We start from the raw sequence: 18705 nt of genomic DNA on the forward strand, positions 1-18705 counted from the left end.
TAATGCAGTAAGCCCACTTTTCCAGCCCTTAACCAGACAAAACTGCCTCTGCAGTCCATGAGAGTTTGGCCTGACTACAGTCTTCAAAAGCAAGCTACAGTTGCTCATAGGGAGGGGAAAGCAGTCGCTGCTCAGAACATAGAAATAAAAGGAATAAAAACTAAATCCAAGTATTATTAATTATTATTAAAGTTTCTACTGTCTACTTTCAAATAAATATCCATGGTCCAGTTGTCCCCCCTTTCTCATGGCCAGCAGCATCTTACTCTGAGAGTAGCCCCATTCGTTTCAATATGGGTCCTCCAGAGAATGAGGCTCTACTCAACTGAAGGGTGATAGAATCTGACCCATAATGCAATGCCACTGAAGTCAGTGGAGAAGCAAAATCAATGGAACCATTCGCACAGGTGAGCACTAATCATGTGTGCAGAGGTTTGCATGATCAAGCCTTTGTTTGGGAATGCTACTTCATTTTCCTTTCAATTGGCCCCAATTCTGCAAACTCTTGGGCCCGTGAGTAGCTTTAATCACGTGAGAAGATCCATTGATGGTAATAACATTACTCACATAAGTAATGGTCCTGACATGCATAATTATTTTTGCAGCATTAAGCATTGTGTGTGGGGGAGCGGAGGATAATCCTAAAATTCATGAAGTCAGTGGGAGGCTTTCCATTGACTTTGGGGGAAAGGGAGAATAGATCAGGCCCTTGAAGTGAACATGTTGTCATAGATTGAGAACTGGTTAAAAGACAGGGAACAAAGGGTAGGAATAAATGGTAAATTTTCAGAATGGAGAGGGGTAACTAGTGGTGTTCCCCAAGGGTCAGTCCTAGAAGCAATCCTATTCAACGTATTCATAAATGATCTGGAGAAAGGGGTAAACAGTGAGGAGGCAAAGTTTGCAGATGATACTAAACTGCTCAAGATAGTTAAGACCAAAGCAGATTGAAGAACTTCAAAAAGATCTCACAAAACTAAATGATTGGGCAACAAAATGGCAAATGAAATTTAATGTGGATAAATGTAAAGTAATGTACATTGGAAAAATAACCCCAATTATACATACAATATGATGGGGGCTAATTTAGTTACAACTAATCAGGAGAAAGATCTTGGAGTCATCGTGGATAGTTCTCTGAAGGCGTCCACGCAGTGTGCAGCAGCAGTCAAAAAAGCAAACGGGATGTTAGGAATCATTAAAAAAGGGATAGAGAATAAAACAGAGAATATCTTATTGCCCTTATATAAATCCATGGTACGCCCACATCTTGAATACTGCATACAGATGTGGTCCCCTCATTTCAAAAAAGATATACTGGCATTAGAAAAGGTTCAGAAAGGGGCAACTAAAATGATTAGAGGTTTGGAACGGGTCCCATATGAGGAGAGATTAAAGAGGCTAGGACTTTTCAGCTTGGAAAAGAGGAGACTAAGGGGAGATATGATAGAGGTCTATAAAATCATAAGTGGTGTGGAGAAAGTGAATAAGGAAAAGTTATTTACTTGTTCCCATAATATAAGAACTAGGGGCCACCAAATGAAATTAATGGATAGCAGGTTTAAAACAAATAAAAGGAAGTTCTTCTTCACTCAGCACACAATCAACCTGTGGAACTCCTTGGGTTGTGAAGGCTAGGACTATAACAGGGTTTAAAAGAGAACTGCATAAATTCATGGAGGCTAAGTCCATTAATGGCTATTAGCCAGGATGGGTAAGGAATGGTGTCCCTAGCTTCTTTTTGTCAGACGGTGGAGATGGATGGCAGGAGAGAGATCACTAGATCATTACCTATTAGGTTCATTACCTCTGGAGCACTTGGCATTGGCCACTGTCGGTAGACAGGATATTGGGCTGGATGGACCTTTGGTCTGACCCAGTATGGCCACTCTTATGTTCTTAGAACAACGTCTGACAAAGAAAAAGTAAAATCCCAGTCTCCCCAACTTACATCCTGTATAAAAGCTTGCACTATCAGGTAGAGAAGAAATAAAGGAATAGCAATTAAGGTTAATGGAGGGAGAATTTATAAATAGACTGGTATTTGTCGAATAATTTATCTGACAAATTTAACAATGTCCAATAAATTGCTGGACAAATCCACATATTTAAAAAAAAAATAACCCTTCACCCACCTAGAGTTCTGGGCTGATAATTCAACACACATATTCACAGATTGTTTAGCTGATTATTTTCCTGATCTATTTCCAAACAAACTATGACATCATTTAAAAAAAAGAAAGTTAAAATCTCAGGCCAAACCTATACACCCCCAATTATTATGGAAGGACCCAATCCTGCCATGCCTACCAAACTAACTGGGAATACCTACAGTAGCATTCACTACACTTGGTAAGGAATGTCCAGCCCTAGTCTCATTAAAATAAATCAGGAGAGCTGCATCTGGGCCCTTGATACATGCCACAAAATGAGAAGAGCTTGTGTCTTCTTAAGTCAGGCAAGAATGTGTGCACCTGGTTACGGGCCCAGTTATGCAACCCCTTACACATGGCAGTGATCTGCATTCTTGGGAGTTGGTCCATTGAGATCAGATGGATTATATATGTGAGGAAGGATTACTCACATGAGTGTTTGCAAGGCTGAGCCCTGAATGAATACGGGAATCAGTGCTCTTCTGCATTAGTAAGAATAGCAAAGAGTGGCTGAGGGGAGGAACGAGAAATACCTGCGGCTGAAAGGACTTTGGATAGGGCTCAGACCAAAGGCAGGCAGCAAAAATTCTCATCGCAATAAAAGGGAGTGTTTCTTAGCTCGGCCTTTTCTTATTAAACTAGGAATGGTGATTTTTAGGCGATAAACTGTGTTAATCTCTTCTTAGCGGTTGAAAACTGGAAGTATGTGTGTGTGTAGATAGGCATTTGTATACAAAAACACACACGCACAAACTAAATTCCACTCAGTGAATTCTATTAAACAACCATCTCCCAGGTATTCCCATTATCTATGCTGTATCCACTGTAAACATGTTTTTTAGCCCTTTGAAAGTGGATATCAAGTAGATTATCTCCTCATCCCTTTTCCATCATATGTTCTGCCACAATTTCTCTGTACATAATCAGTAATGAAAGCGGGCAAGGCTGTATTGTAAGAACAATGATACTTCAGATTCCTACTGCACTTTTCATCCCCAAATCAGTGTGCAATCTTTAGCAATTAATGCTCACGGTACCCCACTGAGGTAGGGAAAAATTAGTACACTAGGAGCCTGCTATTAAGGTTGCATGTCATTGCCCATTATAAGACCCTGTTTTCAGTTACTTATAATAATTTTGTCATACTTTAACTGCTTGGCTTGAAATCTTCCATGATGGGTATCTGCCTCTGGTGATATTTTTTCTTTAATTTGCAGCAAAATTGTTGAGCTGTTTCTGAGAACAAACCTATGGAAAAATATGTTGTTTTGCCCATGTTAAAAAAATTGTGGCCACCTTGGTTTTTGAAAAGCTCTAGTGGCTGTGTGCTTTGAAGCTGGAAACGGACATTTGGCAGGGCCGTGGCCTTTGTGTCAGGGATGTGCCTTTTGTTTCCCTGTGTAAATCTGTTTTAGCAGCTACATTCCCTGAATAGTCCATCCACACTAGGCACGCTCCATACTGGGGATAAGCAGAACAACCCTAGCAATAAGAGCTCTGGACTGCTGAAGGCCATATCAGAGTGCAGGTCTGGCCACCAGAAATTAAATCCAGAAAGGGGAGAACTGGGACTGGCTGGGCAAGGACACCATGACTGTGAATGGGGGAGAGACTGAGACTGGGATGAGGAGAAGTTCAGGGTGGTAAGACTAGGCCTTGCTGGGCAAAGGCTCGGTTGAGAAGCCTGAGGATAGGAGACTGGGACAAGGAGTCAGGTATGGGGAATTTGCAGTATTAGGACAGGGACAGGTTGGAGGGGACAGGTCAAAAGGGGTCATGCTTGGGGGGAATGGACGGAAGAGTCTATGTCCATTAGAGCACATTTCCCTCCAGAGCCTGGAATGGAACCCAGGATTCCCACGCCTCATCATTCCTCTGCTGTCAGCAAATATCATTACGTGAGCATCATCCGTTGTATGCCCAGAATGAGGCCCGGGTTCTGTGAAAAAAAGTGTGATCATATAATTAAAGACTGTATTATAATTAGGACTGGGCAACTTTTTTCAGCAAATATTAAGTGGGCTGACATTTGAATTGCAGGGGACTGAAACTATTCATGAACTTGGATCAAATCTGGCAAATAGTTTTGGCTGAAAAAAATCGAAAAGTCTAAATGTTTGTTTCAGCCATTTTGAAACGTTTTGTTTTGGCTTGTCATTTCAAGCCAGCATTTAGCTTAGACATTTAGCCAATTAAAAAAAGAAAAGGTGAACAGCAACCTAAAGCAACTCAAAATAAAATGAAAAATTGGGGAAATATAATTTTGAGTTCAACAAAACCTTTTGCTTGGTCCAAAATGTATTTTTTGTTTTGATAAGGGGAAAAAAATCAGTTTCATTTTGAACTGAGCATATTGTTCTTCAAAGTTTTTAGTTTATCTCCTGACCTGAAAATTAATTAATTGCTCAGCTCTAACTATAATGCATATGCACAAAGGGGCTGAACGGAGATTGCAGAGGCAACCTTCGTTCTGGCATTTCCTAGCTTTTGAATGCTTGATTCTGCAACCTTAATAATGGTCTTTTAATGTATTTTTGGTGTGTAACGATCTTTATTTTGCAGGTGGGGAAACTGAGGCACCGAAAAACAAAGGGACAAATTTCACTTCTTGAGAATGAGTCCATTTTTGGATACCCGCTTTAATCAGGTTATAATGTCAACAGTCACTATTGGTGTTCAATAGCTTTAAAATCGGACCCTAAATGTCTCAAGGTGTACTCCAAAGATCAGTGGACACTTTTGAAAATGTTGGCTCAAAGCCTCATGTGAAACAGAAGAGCCACTATGAATACTCAGGACTTCCCAGTATCCCATGCCATGGTTCAGCTACTAGGCCATCTGCCTCTGACATTACTCTGTAAATATAATGAGCACAACCTCAGTAGTGGGTATATTTGCATGAGTGCAATGCTCACCTTGCAAAACTCATTCAAGTTTCTGTTTTACTCTTCTGCTTGTGGGTTGTGATATCAAGTTAAGATGGATAGTAACACCACTGACTTCATGTATCCTCATTCTAGTGCAGTTGTATGGCAGATTACTAAGTGTTGAAAGTGCATGTTTCCATGTATATAAATACTGTAGACAGAGATGAAAAGAGAGGCTACAGCCAAGCTTCAGAAATGTTTCCTCCAATCTGAGATTCATTTTAAAATCTAGTTGCATTGTTAAAGAAAAGTTAAACTGTTTGCTATTTTAAGTTTGTTTCCCTGATCATCTATCTATCATCAGACTCAGCACCATGCTGTCTAACCACTGCATCAGTTTATCCAGCATTACAAATAAGGTCTGACCCCTAAATCCCTCCTAACATTTATGGGCCTGATCCAAAGCCCTTTGAAATTAATAAGAGTCTTCCCTTTGACCTTAATGGATTTTGGATCAAGCCTTCTGTCTTTACTTCTCACTCCCAAGGGATCCTGTCCATTCCTCTCCAACATAAGAAATGTGAATGATCTTTGGGTGAGTCTTTTGAAGGCAGATGGAGCCTAGTAAGCAAATAAAAGGTGTAATGCAAGGATTTAAAAAATGGTCAAGACCACAGGAGCAACGTGATAGACCAGTGAGGATTCTCACCCAAGCATATGGTCAGGGAAATATCACAGTCCTATGAAACGGGGGCAGGAGACTGAATAGCTGCTATAACTGTGTGTCTGCATGTTGGGAGAGAGTAGAGTCTTAGGCCTGGTCAACACTTGGGGAAAGGGAGGAATCGACCTAAGTTACGCAACTTCGGCGATGTGAATAATGTAGCTGAAGTTGACGTACTTAGATCTACTTACTGTGGTGTCTTCACTGCGGTAAGTTGACTTCTGACATTCCCCCATCGACTCTGCCTGCGCCAGTCGACTGGAGAGTGCTCGGTGGTCGATTTATCGTGTCTTCACTAGAACTTATAAATTGACCCCCACGGGATCGATCACTCTGGAGGTAAGTGTATACATGCCCTTAGTCTCATTACAGTGTTTTAAAATTTTGGGCTGTTCTCAGCCCTGGCAACCCCAGATCTTTGGGAAACTGCAGTTTTGAGTTTGGTTCAGGCTGATCTTTTTACAGCATTTGTTCCTGTATGTTTAAATGTTTGGGAAGCACTCTTGTACTATGGGAAAGGGGCCGTATTGCTATAGGGGGCATATAGATAGCTAGTTCCCGGTGTTTATCAGTATGGAAACAGTTTGCTCGCAACAGGTAATACTGAGTGAAGAAAAATGCATAAGAAAATCTTAGTTCTTTAGTATTTATTCACTTTTACTGAATCATAGAAATGTAGGGCTGGAAGGGACCTCAGGAAATCATCTAGTCCACCCCCCTACCCCGCAGTTGAAGCAGGTCCAAGTTTGCCTAGAACATCCTGTGACGTTCTTTACCTGGGGGGAACACCCTACACCCCCATGTTCATCCTTATAATATGATTGTGTGGTATCCAATGCAAAGTTTGTCATGTCGGGTGTCTTGGAAAGGCTCAAGAGTGGGGGTTCTCACAGCAGAGCAGGGTAAGGCTGTCTCCCAGAGCTGAGGACTGGAGTGGACTGGCAGATCACCGGTCCAGTTAACACCAGGGGAACGTCACACATCCATGACGGGTGTTCGTCCAACTTGTCTTCAATGTGATGCTGCTATTACATCCTAGAATGATATTAGTCTTTTCTGGAGCTGCATCACATTGTTGACTCATATTCAATTTATGATCCACTGTAACCCCCAACTCCTTTGCTGCAATATCACTGCCTAGCTCATTATTCTCCAGGGTGTATTGGTGCATTTGATTTTTCCTTTCTAAGTCCAGTACTTTGAACTTGTCTTTATTGCATTTCATTTTGTTGATTTCAGATCAATTCTCATTTTAAATTGTAATCCTGCTCTCTGAAGTGCTGGCAACCCCTCCCAGCTTGGTTTCATCCAAATAAGCACACGCTGCACTCCATTATCCAAGTCATTAATGAAAATACTGACTATAGGCCAGACCTCTGTGGGACCTCACGAAATTAACCCACCGAGTTTGACATCCAACTGTTCATGATTACTCTTGATGGTTCATCATTATTATTATTTGACCAAACCAAACACTCAGACCTGAACATTCACCATCTCCACAGACGTTTAAAATCCAAACCCCAAACCAGAGTCATAATTTTAAGGCCAGAAGGAACCATCAGATGATTTAATCTAACCTCCTATATATCACAAGCCAGAGAATAAATATGGAAATGGCACCCTTCCTTATAAAAAAAAAATCAAACCCAAACCATGAATGTAAATGTTCCCAATATCTAGACCCAAATTCTACACCTGGAACAGTCATCTCTAATTATATGGTGCCGTTAACTAATGCAGAGCTGGGGAAGAGGTAAAACATGCTGAAAATATAACAGATTACTGCCCCAAGGAGTTAAGGGTAAACTTCACCCCAATGCAGGGACTAAATTAGTAGCCACTTACCATCAGCTAATATATATCTAATAGATCATCTTTATATATTTCTATATCTCTGTGCAAAACCAGTTCTGTTCTGCTCTTCACCCTTCCATCCTCAGTTAGCCTATCTCTCTGCTATAGGTAGGGCTGGGAGCATCACCTATTATTAAGGTTGCCCAACACTTCCCATTATAAGACCTCTTTCCAGTTGCTTAGAGCTTTGCCAAATGCTAATGTTTTCTATGCCAGGTGTCTAGCTCAGGCTGCAGTCTGTGGGAAACTTTCAGCAAAAATGGTTCAGCTCTTTCTGAGAAAGGGAGGTGACCTTTGTGTCAGGAATGTGCCTAGCGACGCCTCTGTGAACATTTGCTCAAATTGGGCCTATTTATAAGCCATTGAAACATTGCGGTTCTCACATGATCAGTAGAGACTTAGATTTTAGCAACTGAATTCCATTTTGTCACTGCTCGTGTTCCACCTGGGACTGAATAGGATTTTCCCTGCAATGACAGATCTGGGCTGCCATGAGGTGGTGCCTAGGGCCTGGCACAGGAACTGAGAGAAAGGAAAGTGTCTCTCCTGTGCTCTCAGTGAACTGCATGCTGGGCCCAGGGGAGAGCTGCTTGATTAGAACATAGGGTGTCTAGATGAGGATGCTGGGCCAGGAAGGTGGGCATCAGGAAGTTGCAAGACTGGGACAGTTTGGAAGGGACAGAGCAGAAAGGGTCACTACTTGAGGAGAGGCTGGGCTTGTGAGAGCACATTCCTCTCCAGAGTTCAGTATGGAACCCAAGAATCCCAAGTCTCACCATTCCTCTGCTGTCAGCAAATGTTGTGAACCCCCCTGGCAAAGGGTCACATCCCCCTCTAGTGCTCAACTGCATAGAGGATGACAACCTAATAGGGGTGTTAGTTATTTCATTGGCTTAAGGGGCAGAGGTCAGTGGGGAGGTCCTAAGGGCTCCAGGATCCATGTGAGTGACCACGTAATGCCATATGACTGAATTTTTTTTTTCAAGTTTGCTTTTTTAAAAACTTAGGAAATTACACACACACAAACTATGTTAAAAGAATATTATTAAGGTTGTAAAATCAAGCTCTCAAAAGTTAGGAAAAGCCAATATTAAGGTAACCTGTACAACTTTAATTCAGCCCCATTGTCTGAGGGAAATGAGGCACAGGGCCTTAAACCTCCTCCCACTGAAATCACTGGAAAAACTCCTATTGATTTCAATGGAAAAAAGGGTCAAGCCTATGGAGAAATCAGATATCTTCCCCAAGTCCATAGATGGAGTCAGTTGCAGGATCAGACTCATAACTAATATGCTCCTGGATCCCAGTCTGATGCTCCATCCACAAGCACATGCTGTGATTCTACCTCTGCATAGGCTTGAGTTGTATGGGACAATTGACACATGTAAGTACGATTAGGCATGAATGTTGCAGGATCAGGCCTGGGTTTTCAGGAGCAAGAGAGGGATCTGATTTTGGAGTCAAAGGGATTGTTTCTCTCCTGTGCCTGAGATCAGTGCAGGTGGGCTGCCTGACAGGGGATCAGTTCCATATTGATTCTCAGGACTGACTGGGGTTGGTCAAAAAAATTCTGTCAATACCCGTTTTTTATCCCTTTAGCAAATTTTTCAATTTGTCAAAATCAGGCTGCTTTGTGGGGTCGGTTGGATTTCAACAAAGGTCTAACAGAACCCAAGAATCCTGTCTGCCAGGCCTATTCCGAAACCTTCCTCCTTTCCCGCAGGTCACCCGTGCAGCTCTGGGGCAGCCATCCAGTCAGATTGCCTTGGAGTTGTGGATCCCAGGGCTTCCAGAGTCCAGAGTTCAGGAGCAGGCCATTATGTGGGCTTCTGCAACTCCGTTTCCTTTTGCAGAGAATTTGTGGGTTGTTTTTTTTCAAACTAAAATCAAATTTCACAATATGAAAAGCCTGCATGAAACAGAGTTACCTATCTCAGGCCAGCCTGGGCTTCTGGGAGCTTCCAACTCAGGCACACAGGGTCCTTAATGGACTCTTATGTGCATAGAGCATAGACTATACAATGCCTCTCTCCGGTCTCACTGCAACAAGCCGAGATGTAGGAAGAGCAGATGCAGGGCTCAGTGCTGGCATACTTGCATTTCCCCTCTGAGAGGAGAATCTTCTTCTGTCCAGCTGCGGTCAGTTCCCCATCCATCTGGGCCTCCTGAGTGGGACAGAGAGGCCAGATGTGATTACAGAATACACGAAGCTGAAGCTGAAGAGAACAGCTCTTTACAGCAAACGTTGTAGCAGACAACAGTTGCAGCTAACGCCAGAGCAGCTCAGAAGGCAGATCCTCTGCTGCTGTAAACTGTCCTCACTCACACCAGCTGAGGATTTGCCCTTGTATTCCAAACAACTGCTGTTTAATAAAACCCACAGCCAGTCACTTATAATTTTATTAGGACCAAAGGGAAAAAAACACAGCCCAAACCTCAAAACACACAGTCCTCTTCAGTGAACTTATCTCACTGACAAACCTTTGTTTTGATTCATAAAGTTCGTCTCAAACATTTATAGGCATTGAAAGTTTTCCAAGGAGTTTTTTTTTATTAAAGTCTCCCTGAGACATTTTTATTTTATTTAAAAAAAAAAAAGAGTTTAACCAGTCGGTGCAGCTCCCCTCGACCCCCTTTCAAAGTGCTTGACTCGGTCAATGATAGATTATATACCACATTATCCCCAGTTATCGTGTCTCATTGATTTTGCTATTCTTGCAATATAGCACTTTGTAGTTTTGAAAATCAGAAGTCAATAAGGGAAAGGAGGTTGGGGAGGGCACTGCGCCACTGCATGAACCAATTCATCAATTTAACAGTCTCCACTTCTTTCCCAGTCTCCATTTATTTCCCAGTAGGACTTAATATTCTGGGACATATTTTTGCCACATGCTGCTTTTGACTCTCCATAATTCTAAATCTATATTGGAAGGAACAGATTTTTGTCTTACTTAAACCTGGGAGTAGCTCTGTTATGATCAATGGGTTTACCCCTGGGTATAAACCCAGCTCAGAGTTAGGCCCAGAAACACCTAAACTTACTTAGGCCCTAAACTTATTTCAGAACAGAACAGCCAGTTGTATTTGGGCCCACTCTATACCCCATTGGAGTCAATAGAGGGTCCTTTTATTGAGTTCAATTGATTGCTGATCAGGACCTAGGTGAGTTGGGTTGGGTATTATACCTAGGTTGGGTATTTTTTGCTTTGGTCTGAATATCCCCCAAAATTCCTGAACCTGGAATTGTTATTTTTTCAAAAGGGAAGGATGATCACGTGGCAAAAACACAGGGCTGTGAATCAGGAGGATTGGATTCCCATTCCCAAATCTGCCACTGATTCACCAGGTAGCCATGGGCAGGTCACTTATGCATCCAGTGCCTCAGTTTCCCTCTCTGTGAACTGGACTGAGTAGTACTCTGTGCAGCGGTGTTGGTAATAGAGCGGGGCAGAAAACCGTCTTCCCAGCTCATAAAAATGTTTGAGATTTATTTTTTTTTCCTGTTCCGTAGCAGGCACAAACTGACACCTTTTGATTTTTGTGCGGGAAAAAAAAAAAACAGAGAGAGAGAGAAAGACCACAGAATAACCCTAACCACAGGACTGTACAGTCTCTCTCTCTTTTTCTCTCTGGTCCAATGAATATTTAATACAGTTTGGAACAGATACAATTGGAGAGACTGTTACCCCGCAACTTGACATCTCTGCATGTACCCCAGAACTTGACAGTACTGCAGTCAGCCATTTTGTATGCAGTCAGCCACTGCCAGCTGAAAACCAAACATCACACCCCTAGGAATAATCTTAGGCTTTTGTGAGACACAGTCAGACAGCTGCATACTTGCAGTTTGTTAATCAGAATGGGAGGATGGGACAGAAAGTTATGGAGGGGAGTGAGTGAATAGCGACCTTTGTTTTAGGTGCCTCCTGATACAGTGTTGTTATGGCTAGAAACACTAGACATGTTTTGAGGTAATGGGCAGTGTGTTGAAATTAGGAGAATCGGTGACGCAGTAGAGTCACTATAGGTTACGTGCTTTGTTAGCGTTAGCTATAAAAGATTAGGTAAAAGTACCCCGAGCATTCTGAGGGAGCAGTTCTTCGGGCAAGGAGCGGGCATTTAAACTCCCCATCAGCTGGATGGAAAGAGGGCCCCCTGGAAGCCTGGCTGGTGATCACTTGAAACCATCTCAGAGTGTGGGTAACTATATCTGGGATGTCCTAAACCTATTGGGTATGTGTGTATTATCTTAATATCTCATAAATAGTAGCTTTAGGTAAGAGCATGCTTGCTTGTATCCATCGTTTATCAGATGGAAGCACTGTTCCCATTGATTTATTCCTAGCACCGCCTGGAGAGATACATTTAAGTTTCCACTGCTTTGGGTTCTGAAAAACCCCGGGTAACAAGACACCCACCTCAGAAGAGCCAACAGTCTGGTTAAAGACTTGAACCTGGGCCTTCCCACATCTCATGTGAGAGTCCTAATCACCTGGTTATTTTGCGGTCTGCTCTGCTCTTTTAGCCAGACATTCTAACCTGGCCCTGCAAATGCTTCCCAACAAAAATGCAGTCAGAACCAGCCCTTTCTTGTGAAAAATTCTTGTTCTGATGAGTCAGCATTTTCTTGCCAAGACAGATAGCCCCTCTCCCCCCCAAAAAACAAACAAACAAACCCTTTTCTTTTGAAAATTCCCAACCAGTTCCAAATAAGACCCTTGATATCTTCAAGTGACATCACAGATTTAGACAAACTGCAACATTACACTGCTTCCAGAACAGCACCGACAGAAAGAGATGAAGTGACATGCCCAAGTCTACACAGAGAGTCTGTGGCAAAGCTGGGAATTTAACTCAGCTCTCCAGTGCTTTACGTGGAAGGTCATCCTTCTCCAATGGTTGTCACGTGCTCAAAATGTTTAGATTCCACAGGCACTTTTTTGAGCATCCCAGCTTTTCAGGATTTGTCCCTGGGGTGCAACTGTAAAACCTTTACTCCCTCTGGTGAACACTTCCTCACGCAGCCATGCTTGTGTGAGTGAGCACTCACCAATTTGTGTGAGTCATTTCCTCTATTCCAAATTAATTTTTTAAACATGACGGTCCTAATACTGAGCACCCGCACGCTAGGGTAAATGGAGGAGCAATCCCACGGAAGCCAATGGAGTTGCCTCATTGTAAAACCATCGGAAGAGTGGAGAACACCACCTCAATTCCATTCCTTTGTCTTCTGGCACCACTTGTGATACAAACTGTAAGGAAATCTATTACATCCCAGATGGCAACTCAAGCTCCAATTAGGTTGAACACTGTCTGTGCATTTTTTAATGGAGGGTGTGACTCTGTTCCCATTGAACTCAATGGAAGATTTGCTGTTGACTTGAATGAGAACATCAGGCTCTTAATGTTTCATCAGATCTTCTTGTTTTTAAGACCATATCAATGCAGGAAGGAAATGGGGTTATCGTTTCTTACACTGCTCCCACAGCACTGTGCAGTAAGTGCAGTCACACTCCAGCAAGATGATGCTTGGCAGTTAAACTTGGCAATGCCAAGTGTAATTAAAAACTCTACCACGCCCACAGTTTTGTGTCACATTATGCTGTAGCTTTCACTGCCTCAAGCATCTTTATATTCTGATATTTTATCCAAATCATGGAAATGCAGTCACCTCTGAAGAGGCAGAGAGCAGCTGTTTAACAGCACACAGCAATGCTGCACGAGGGCTATGAATGAGAAATGGATAAAATATTATATCCATTTATTTATTATTAATAATCCTTTATATCAGTCTGTATAACATGCTGTGTTACAGACATGGGGTAAGACCAGTTCTCTGTCTAAAAGGATGACAGCCTAAAATGGACGTAACAAACAAGGACAGGGTAAGGAAGAGATTATTGGTGAGATCAAGCGAGGAAGGATCCATGGAAGAAGCGGAGGTTGAAGATGGACTCTGGAGGAAGGGAAGGGAGGGTGCCGTACAGACAAGCAGAAGCAGCTGCTGATCCAACATCTATGGTAGTCCGTAGAAAGACGCCAGCAGAAAATTCATGAGTGGTGCATAAGAATAGATGATTTCAGACTAGAACATAGCAAGTGTGGACATTAGACCCCAGCCCCTTACAATTCCACCAGAGGTATGCAGACATCCCACAACACACAGCAACAACTTCCCACAAGGCAGTGCGCCTGGACATGGTGCGGAGGACACTGGGATGCCAACTTAGGTGTCAGCTTTTGCGGGCAGGGACTATCCTAGCACGATGGGAATCTTGGGTCAGGACTGGGGCCCGAGCACTATGGTCACACAAATAATAAATAACACACACATACAGCGCATCACGATTCTCCCGGGGCAGCTTGGTGAGGTGCAGACTGAGCGTCAGCATGCTCTGCTGGAAGAGTTATTTCAGTGGCACTCGGCCAGCAGAACTTTTGCTTGTAAAACTTTCAGTGTAGACAAAGCCATTGACTCCAGTGGGCATAGGGTTGTCCCAAAGCCAAGAATAAGGGAAGTAGAACATGGGAACAGTCCAGAGAGAAGGGAGCCATTTAGGCAGGAGGAGGGAAGGATATAGGCCAGGGCCAGATTACAGTGGTGTCTTGCTACTGAGGGTGAAAGGCAGGATTCTGCTACACTGAGTCATTCCCTTTGTGTTCCTCTCCGGTGACAGCCCAGATGGGAGTTCAGGATCCCCTGGCACCTCCAGAAAGGAGGAAGGGTTCATGTCAATCTCAAGACAAACATTCTGTCTCGTTCTCACTAAAGCAGATTCTAATACATTATGCTACATGCAAGCTATTTCTGAGCATACAATGACTGCTGTGTTTGCCTATGCAGTCTCTGCACTCCCAGCACCAGGCTCATTGTACTGTATGTAAAGCATTTTGGGACCCATTGGGTATGAAAAGAAGTTCAATTTATAAACCCAAATTCTTCTCTATGCCCAGGTGCTGCACCCTGAGCTAGGTCAGCACTGCATTCATTTTGTTCCTCTCTTCTGTGTATACAGTGCCTGCTTCCCTTCTGGATTACCCAGTAAGTACATATGTGATTATCTATCTATAAAAGGATTCTTCACAAATGGTTCATAATAGAAGACGAAAGAAAGAATAAAAAAAAATCCATTCATGTCTTTCGTCTCTTGAAATTTTCTATTGCCATGCTGCTGAATGATTCCCCTCCACTGTAGGTGTAATGAACACCTTCTCCCTAGATAATTAAAGAGACATTGTCTGTATTCGACTCTCTCTCTCACATGCGCACTCCTATTAATAAACATGTTAGACTATTAAAACTGAGCAAAACCTTCAAAATCTTATTTATGTTTCCACCATTTATGCTGTTTGTCACCCTTTTTCCTGTGTGAGCAGTTGAAATATACCACATGAACAGCCCTGCGGACTAAAGTCGTCCCTTTGTGAAAGGCAGCATGGTCCAGTGGCTTGGGCACATGGTGTTAAGGGATCTAGGTTCTCTTCTTGGCTATGACCTTCAACAAGTCATTTCTCTGTGCCTCAGTTTCAAGCTCTGTAAAATGGGGATCACAATACTTACCTTCCTTAGCGTTTTGAGATCTACAGGTTAGCGTCACCCACAGCATGAAAATGGTAGTTCAAACTTCCTCAAACTGTCTCCATCAATTTACATTGACCTGCAGGGACCACCTTTAGCAGAGGGACTGGCAGTGAAGAATGCTATTTAGTACCAGTCCTGGGAGAGCTTTTACTAGTGCAGAGACTTGTACACTAGGATCTGGACAGAGACCACCAGTCCTGTGTCCTGAAGGCCACCAAACAGCTGTGTTGTTTCAACTGTGTTGGATTCAGTCTGATGACTTAGAGTTGTGCCAGTAGTTTACTTTGCATTTCACTGAGCAAAAATGATGAAACCTGACAAAGCCCGGGCTGGGATGACTTAGTTGGTGTTCTCCTGCTTCGAGCAGGGGATTGGACTAGATGACCTCCTGAGGTCTCTTCCAACCCTAGTCTTCTCTGATTCTACTCTAAACTGGCCTGGTCAGTTTTACCCTTGGTTTTAGACATTTCACTTCCTGGTGCTGGATACTCTGGAATCTAGGTTTTTTTTTTTAAACCAGGAAAACATTTCTATGCATTTTTAGTCTCCCTGCATCCCAATCTAAATTTGCGGTCAACACAACTTGACTGTGTGTCTCAACTATCCCAGCCTACCCCACTCTGCTGTGGAGAGTGGAAGAATCAATTCCTTGGCTAATCAGGGGCAAAGATCATTTGCATTTGCCCAGTATTTCACCTCTCAATGCATTCTGCACTGGCTTCTGTGTAGTCAGGCCTGCAACCTTCCCCACCCTCCCCTTGTGGTCACAGTCCCTCTCCAGCCACGATGGAAGCACGTCTCTCCTGCCTCTAAAACTTGGCCACCCCTGAGAATAGCGTTAGTTGCACCATTCAAAATACCCTACACATTATTCACTGATCACAATGCACTGTAGGGTCTCAGATTACAGCTGTGTATTTGTGCTGGAAGCATGACCACGGCCCCAGTATCCACTCTAACACTCCCCCTCTCCATCCACTGTCCGTCTCTTTCCCTCTCTCTCATGCACACACACACACAGGAGCAGAAAATATTTTCCTCCACTGTCTATCTATACTTACATGGCTCCCATCACTGTAGTATTGGCTCCTCCCACAGTTCTGTAATATATTTATCCTCACAACACCCTGCCAGGGTGGAAAGCGCTGTGACCCCATTCTACAGATGGGGAACCAAGGCCCAGAGAGGCTAAGTGACTTGCTCATGGTCACACAGATAGCCTGTGGTGGAGCAGGAAACTGATTTCGCATCTCCCAAGCCAGTGCTCTAACCGTTGGACCATCCTTCCTCTCCAATCTCTTTGAGCCCCCAAATACCTGATATTTACTATCTCACCACAGGCTTGATCCTGTACCCGTTGAAGTCAATAGCAAAGCTCCCATTGATTTCTAGGCTGCAGGATTGAGTCCCATATTAACCAGTCTTTCCTGATCCACTATCACATTACAGGGGGGAAAAAACCCTGAACTACCACCATAAAGATAAATGAGGCTTTCCCTTCCCTGGGCTACATACACACACACATTTACACTGCCTCTGGCATCTTCTCTCAGCCCCTAAATTACTTGGTGCATTTAAGCTGGCATTGGTGAGTTACCTGTAATTCTCTTTTCAGAGCCATTGGACCTGGTTGATCCAAGTAGGATTCACTGGTGCTGGGCCAAATAGCTGAAAGATTGGACGCGTTCTTCAGACTTAAAGCCTTCATGTGTTGCTTTTCTGGCATTTATTAGCAGGAGTAAAAGCAGGAACAATGACAAAATAGATTTTACAGAAAAAGGAGTTGAATTAACCACAGATCTAGACTTTATTCTTCAGGTCCCTGGTTGAGAAAATATATATGGTTTCATTCCCAACCCTCAGCTCCTGTCATTTTACCTTATCTCATTTCATCCGTTGCTCCTGTTCCCAGTCCACTTCTAGGTAATTTGTCTTTTCTATTGTGTTATATTCACTTACAATCATTCCTCTCTCTTCTCCCAGGTCCTTGGATTATTATTTTGCCAACTGCTTTTTTTTCCTCTCCCACTGAGTATCCCCAAACCTTGTCAACCAATATTTACCTTCCCCAATAAATCCTGTTATCTCTGTCTGCTTTTCAGGCCTCTCAATTACTCTCATTATCAGCTATATCCTATTTGCCCTAATCTGGTTATCTTGTCTCCTTACCAGCTTATCTTTTGAACCCCCACTCATGTGCCACTTCTTACTTGTATTTGACAGCAGACAAAAGACAATTCAACCTCCTAAGATTTGGTACTTATATGGCACTATAAGGTGGGTAGAAAGCTGGCTAAATTGTCGGGCTCAACGGGTAGTGATCAATGGCTCCATGTCTAGTTGGCAGCCGGTATCAAGTGGAGTGCCCCAAGGGTCGGTCCTGGGGCCGGTTTTATTCAATATCTTCATAAATGATCTGGAGGATGGTGTGGATTGCACTCTCAGCAAATTTGCGGATGATACTAAACTGGGAGGAGTGGTAGATACGCTGGAGGGGAGGGATAGGATACAGAAGGACCTAGACCAATTGGAAGATTGGGCCAAAAGGAATCTGATGAGGTTCAATAAGGATAAGTGCAGGGTCCTGCACTTAGGACGGAAGAACCCAATGCACAGCTACAGACTAGGGACCGAATGGCTAGGCAGCAGTTCTGCGGAAAAGGACCTAGGGGTGACAGTGGACGAGAAGCTGGATATGAGTCAGCAGTGTGCCCTTGTTGCCAAGAAGGCCAATGGCATTTTGGGATGTATAAGTAGGGGCATAGCGAGCAGATCGAGGGACGTGATCGTTCCCCTCTATTGGACATTGGTGAGGCCTCATCTGGAGTACTGTGTCCAGTTTTGGGCCCCACACTTCAAGAAGGATGTGGATAAATTGGAGAGAGTCCAGCGAAGGGCAACAAAAGTGATTAGGGGACTGGAACACATGAGTTATGAGGAGAGGCTGAGGGAGCTGGGATTGTTTAGCCTGCAGAAGAGAAGAATGAGGGGGGATTTGATAGCTGCTTTCAACTACCTGAAAGGGGGTTCCAAAGAGGATGGCTCTAGACTGTTCTCAATGGTAGCAGATGACAGAACGAGGAGTAATGGTCTCAAGTTGCAGTGGGGGAGGTTTAGATTGGATATTAGGAAAAACTTTTTCACTAAGAGGGTGGTGAAACACTGGAATGCGTTACCTAGGGAGGTGGTAGAATCTCCTTCTTTAGAGGTTTTTAAGGTCAGGCTTGACAAAGCCCTGGCTGGGATGATTTAACTGGGAATTGGTCCTGCTTTGAGCAGGGGGTTGGACTAGATGACCTTCTGGGGTCCCTTCCAACCCTGATATTCTATGATTCTATGATTCTATGACATTTATCCAAGAATCTCAAACCACTCTACAGATATTAATTAAATGTCACTGCATAGGAAAGATCAGAAGTATGGCAAGAAACAACTCTGGCTTAACGACCATACTCAGTCAGACCAATGGTCCATCTAGCCCAGTACCCTATCTTCTGACAGTGGCCAATGCCAGATGGTTCA

The sequence above is a fragment of the Lepidochelys kempii genome, chromosome 5, assembly GCF_965140265.1.
Source record: "Lepidochelys kempii isolate rLepKem1 chromosome 5, rLepKem1.hap2, whole genome shotgun sequence".
In the NCBI taxonomy this organism is placed as follows: Eukaryota; Metazoa; Chordata; order Testudines; family Cheloniidae; genus Lepidochelys; species Lepidochelys kempii.